Source organism: Arachis hypogaea, chromosome 3 (genome assembly GCF_003086295.3).
Source record: "Arachis hypogaea cultivar Tifrunner chromosome 3, arahy.Tifrunner.gnm2.J5K5, whole genome shotgun sequence".
Classification (NCBI taxonomy): Eukaryota; Viridiplantae; Streptophyta; class Magnoliopsida; order Fabales; family Fabaceae; genus Arachis; species Arachis hypogaea.
In genome coordinates, this window is record NC_092038.1 from 47,979,422 (window position 1) to 47,985,421 (window position 6,000).

Sequence of the window (6,000 nt, forward strand, 5' to 3'; positions counted from 1 at the left end):
TATTGTCTTAGCCCCAAAAAAAAGTACTAAAGCTATGTGTTGGGAAGAACCTATAAAGTTATTAACATGGATTATAACTTTTTTTTTTCGGTTTTCAGATTAGGAGGACTACTCTTATGCTTTATGCTTTGTTTAGAGGACCTTGGATGATAGTTGCGCATAAGTTAATTGTTTAGAGGTGGACACCTTCCTTTCTTACATCAAAGAAAGAAATAAAAATGATTGTAGCTTGGATTTTGATGAGCGGGATTTTCCACAGCACAAATTCCCTTCGACAAGTGTACCGAATCGTCAAGTAATAACTCACAAGAGTGAGATCGATCCCACAAAGATTGATGGATTGAGCAAATTTAGTGAGGTGATTTGTCTAGTCAAGCGAATATTGAAAGGTTTTTATGAAATTTTATGAACAGAATATAAATCCACAAGGAATGTAGAACAACAAAATGTGGAGTACTAGAAATTAAAATACTGAAAGGTAAAGGACAGAAACTTAAATGGCATGAAATGTAAATAACTAAAACTTAGAGAGCAAGAAACTTAAATGAACTGAGGCTTAAATGACAAGAAGGTAAAGGCAAGAATGTAAATAGCAATGGAAAGTAAATTGCATGAAATATAAATGGCTTTGAGTGCTGGGAATTAAAGGAAGAAATAAATTCAAGGCAATTAAAGGAAACTCAAGCAAATCAAAGTGAAGAATAAAAAAGAGAAAGATTCATTAGGGATTGGAGATATCATAATCCATCATGAATCAATGGGTCTCAACTTCATTCTCAATCATATGAAGTAGATCTATGGCGGATTATAATTAATTGAGTCCCAGTTCCTTGGCAACCCAATTTCTCTAAACACAATCAATTTGCCAATTCTTTGTTCTAATTGTCATGAGAAGATGTTAAGTGCATTTTCTTATCCATAAGCCACACAAGCTCTCAAGATCTCAATTCCTCCCGAATGGTGTTGATCAAGAGAGTTGTGAGAGATAGAGCTTTAATCTAATTTCCATGATTCCCCTTCCGAGGCTCACATAGAAATTCAATGGATCTAAACCCCCTTCCAGAGTGAATAGATCAAAATAAACATAGAAGTTATCTCTTAGCTACAACAAGCGGATTGAGAAGAAGAAGAATTTTATTCAATCATGTGAATTATAATAGAGCTCCTCCCCCTAATGATGTGGGTTTAGTTCATCATTGCTCAGCAAAATCAAAAAGAAAAGAAAAGTACATGAAATAAAGTACAAAGAAAATGATTCAAGGTTTCCCAATTAGGGTCCCTACTTCCCAGCCTTCTTCTAACTTCAAAAACTATCCTATTTATACACTTTCCAGATCAATATTCAAGTCTTTGAATGTGGGCTTTGGCCTTAGTTGAAGCAAGTTAAGAGTGACTATTTCTGACGTTGACATAGGCGTTAGCTCACTAACGTTCAAAAGCTTGCATGGGTGCCATTGAAATGAGAGTTAGCACTAGCGTTAGTCACCAATGTTAGTGCACTAACGGTGGCTGACGTTGCCTTTAAAATCCTTTAGGAATGTTGCCACTGGTGTTAGTTCACTAACGTTGCCACCAACGTTTTTTCAGTCACGTGTATGCATCGCCCATGCGTACGCGTTGCTGACCAATTTTCCATGCATTCCTCATGAAATTATCGAAGACGTTAGTGTGCTAACTTTAGGTAACGTTAGCACACTAACGTTGGCACCTCCCCTTTGCTAGTAACGTTGGTGAGCCAACTTTAGGCTACCAACGTTACTTGTCATCTTTGAAACGTTAGTGGGCAACGTTAGTGAGCGAACTTAGGCCACTAACGTTGCTCCCCTCTTCCTTGGCAACGTTGATGGGCAACGTTGGTGAGCCAACTTGGGTCACCAACATTGCTTCCTCCTTCCTTGCAATGTTAGTGATGACCAGAATTCACTACCCACATATAATGAATCCGTTCTTTGGCAAGCGCACCAAAATTATTGCCAAGTAATAACCCACAGTGAAGTGGGATCGTATCCACAGAGATTGGCAAATTCAAGCAGTTTTAATTGATTGATGAATTAGTTAAGCGGATCAATAAGATTGTGAAGTGCAGAATTGTAAATGACATAAATGTAAATGACTAGAATATAAAGAAAGGCTATAAAGTTCAGAAACGGAAATTGCAAAATATAAAGTGCTGAATCATAAATGACTTGAATGTAAATGGGAATGGGGATTTGCTGAATGTAAAATTAAGCAGTAAAGAAATAGATAGATAAGAATGGGGAAGTTCATTGAGATTGGGAGATGTTGTCTCTTTGGATTAAATCTAGCTTATATCCTCTTCAATCATGCAACTCATTGACCTCTTGGCAATCATGATTGATTGACCCCCAATCCCTTGGTGACTCAATCTCTCAGATCTTGATCAATAGCTAATTCCTTGGTCTAATTGCTCATGAAGAGAGATATGCTTGGTCCCTGATTATACCACACACCCTTATAGGTCCAGGTAGAAGAAGGATTATATGTCACGTATCCAAACACCAAAACCCAGATTCTATCAAGTGTGAGAAAGGATTTCAAGCATGGTTTCATGTTTCCTTTCCCAAGGTTCCCATGATACCCAATTGCATTCAAACTCTTTCCCAAGATAATTGAACACTAAGCATTAAGAACGAAATTCCTTCTAGCAAATCAAAGAGAAGATGAAGAGAAGAAGAATTTTACTATTATCAATCCATCAAGTACAATAGAGCTCCCTCTCTCAATGAGAGGGAAGTTAGCTACTCATAGCTCAAAAAGTACTCAAAAGTGAAGTGTAAAAGTGTATCTAAAACTGACTGCTCCCAAGTGGCACGCCAGTTTCACACGCACAGCTTCTTGTTTGTCTTCTTCCCATTTTTGATGCCCTTTTCACCTGAAATTCAGCACAACTCATCTCAAAGTAGTGTACCATAATATTCATCAAATAATGCATGAATTGTACTGATCAAATGAGATTTATGCTCTTTTATGGTCTTCTTTATGCAATAAAGAAGGGTAGATGATGCAAGTCATCACAACACCAAACTTAAGCTTTGCTTGTCCCAAGCAAATCAATGTGAGTAAACCTTTATATCTTGAGGCTTTGGCTTCGAATGATTGCAATACAACTAAGAGTAAAACTAAGTTTCCAACACATGTATGAATGTTTTAATTGTCATGCAAAGCTCTTGGATCCTTGAGGGTTTCTTCAGGTATAGGCTTCATGGGTCCTTTCTATTGATTGTCACCTTGAAGTAGTAAGGATTGTTTTGCTTTCTTAACCACGACTCTAAGTGTTTGTCTCAAGACAACCCTTTAATTAGGCTTTCAATTAGCACTCCCAAACCAGTTGGTTTTAGGGTACTGGGTGTTGAGACACCCCTAAAAATTTACTTGCCCAGGTCTCTTCTTGACACATCTTCACCACAAGCATCTACTAGGATCATTAATTCCCTTTTTTGAGATTTTTAATGTTTCTTTTTCTATCCCAGTAGTTGATGCTCAGAGCCTTGGGCCTTTATTGCTTACTATCTCTTGGTTCTATGGATATTCAAGGAACACCCCTTAGTCTTCCTTTGTTATACCTTCTAGGATTAGTTGCTCCCCATGACTCATTTTCTTTTTAGTTCATACAAGGTTCTACAATCAGTTTCTTGTTTCTTAGTTTATTTGATGATTCCTCTTGGCCTTGGTCTCTCTTATTGTTTTTGCACAACTCACAGTAACTCTTATTGTGACAAGCTCTACTTTTATTTAAGTTGATGACGACTTGAAATACATGACGTTTTCTTTCTTGTAAAAAAAAACTCATAAAGACCTCATACAAGAATTAAAAACTAAGCATAAAACATAAACTATCCTAGCATGATTATTTAAGAAGTAAATAAAGCAAAGGCTTAAACAAAAATCAGAAATTGGAAAGTGTCAACCATGGGACTCAACAACCTTGAGCAGCTTCATCTTTAGTTCATTGGCCCCTTCCCTTTGTCCTTCTTCTTGGGAGGGGATGAGCCACCTTCATCCAGCTTGGAGGAACCTTCTTGAGCCTTGGTATCCTTGGGCTTCTAAAATCCTAACCTCCTAATGTAATTTCTTTCATCTTCCTTATGTTTGACTAGGATTTCTTCTTGTCTTGCACTTAGCTCTTCCATCCCTTACATGAAAGTTGGGTATCCTGGGTTTAGAGCAGCTACAGCGTTACACAAGTGATTTAACTTGGCTTGTGTGTTAATGTCATACTGCCTCCTGGATATGGTCCTGGCATCATAGAGATTTTTGAATTCAGCCAAGTTCCTCTGTTGCCACTTGCCTTGCTCTGTTATGTTGTCTAGTGCACTTCGCACCTCTCCCCAGTCAAATTGTTCTTGCTGCTCCTTCTTCATATGCTCCCAACTCCCTTGGAGTTGCAGAATGTTTTGGTTGACTTGGCTCCATTGTTGTTGCTGAGTCTCCTTGAATTGATTAACATCTTCCCTCAAGTGGTGTAGGTCTCCCTTCATTTGGTGTACATCTCCTTGTAATTGCTCCCAGTTGAATCCCTCTAGAAATTGTTGATATTGGTAGTGTGGTGGTGGTTGAAGAGCCAGGAAGTGAGGTTGCTCTTCTGCCTCTTCCTCTGCTTGTTGTTGTTGTGGTTCATGAGTATGAGCTCTTTGTTCTCTAGCCCAGTTGAGTGGGTGGACAACCACTACTTTGGCCATCTTTTTGGCAGTTATGAACTTATCTTGCTTCACAAGCACTTCATCAATGATCTTTTCAACTCCAGCCTCATCACATAGCCTCTGTATAATGCTGAGGAATGCCAACCTTGTGTTGTCATTGGTGCTTTTCAGCACTTTGTTGATGTTGTTGGCGATCATCTCCCCTACGTTGATGTTTTCTCCTTTCATAATGCTGTAGATGAGCACAGCTCTCTCCTTGGTCACCTCTGAAGTATTGGATGTGGGGATTAGGGACCTCCTTACAAACTCTAGCCACCCTCTAGCTTGAGGGCTCAAATCTCTTATCCTCAATTGGTTGGGTATCCCATCCTTGTCATTTATCCAATGCACATTCATCACGCAAATTTCACTTAGCATCTCCTCAAACCCAAGGTCTTGCTATTTCATTCTCTCTTCATAGCTCCGAGTGGAGTTTGTCCTCTTCACCATTAGCATTCTCTCTATGCTAGAGGGGCTATAGTCAATGGACTTCCCCCTTACATAGCTAATGTAGCCATATTGTTGCCCTGGTTGAGGCACTGCGTTGGCATAGAATTCCCTCACCAAGCTTTCTACCACTTTCCTTTGTGGGTTGCATAGGAGTGACCAACCCCTATTGTCGATCTCCACTTTGATTTTAATATGCTCATTCCTCCCTAGTTGAAACCCAACTTGTGGAATGATTTCCCTCTCACTCACCCATCCATAGAATTGTTTTGGTTGAATGCGGAGAAGAACTTGTAGTAATTAAAAGAGCTTGAGGATCCAGAGGTTGGTTCCTTGGTTTTTCTTTTTTTTGAGGCTGAGCTTTTTGGTGGTTCCATTAGGTTAGGAGAGTGTGCTTGAGGTTGTAAAAAAAATAGGGGTTGAAAGAAAGAGAAGGCAAAACAAAGTTTTGCTCCAACACCAAACTTAGGACTTGATTGTCCCAATCAAGAAAAAAAAAAGAGAAAGTAAGGGATAAGAGATAGTAGAAGATGAGAAGAGAAGTGATAGTGAGGGGTGTGGGAATTGTTGAAGTGGGAGAGGAGATGGGGGTGGAGCTTTTATAATGGGTGGATGGTGTGGTTCGAAGGGTGAAAAATAAAAAGGGTTAAATGTTTTCCCACTTTGGGAAGTGGCGCCTAGCGTGGGAAGAGGCACCAACTCTTTTCTCACAGTGTCTTCTGCGTGTGTCAAGTTCCAAAGTGCAAGTACACTTTGACTTCCTTGTTTTGTGAGTTGTTTACCATGTGGGCCCTATCTTCTCTCCTGAAATTGAAACTGAACCCATTAGTAATGACAAAAGAACCCTTTCACG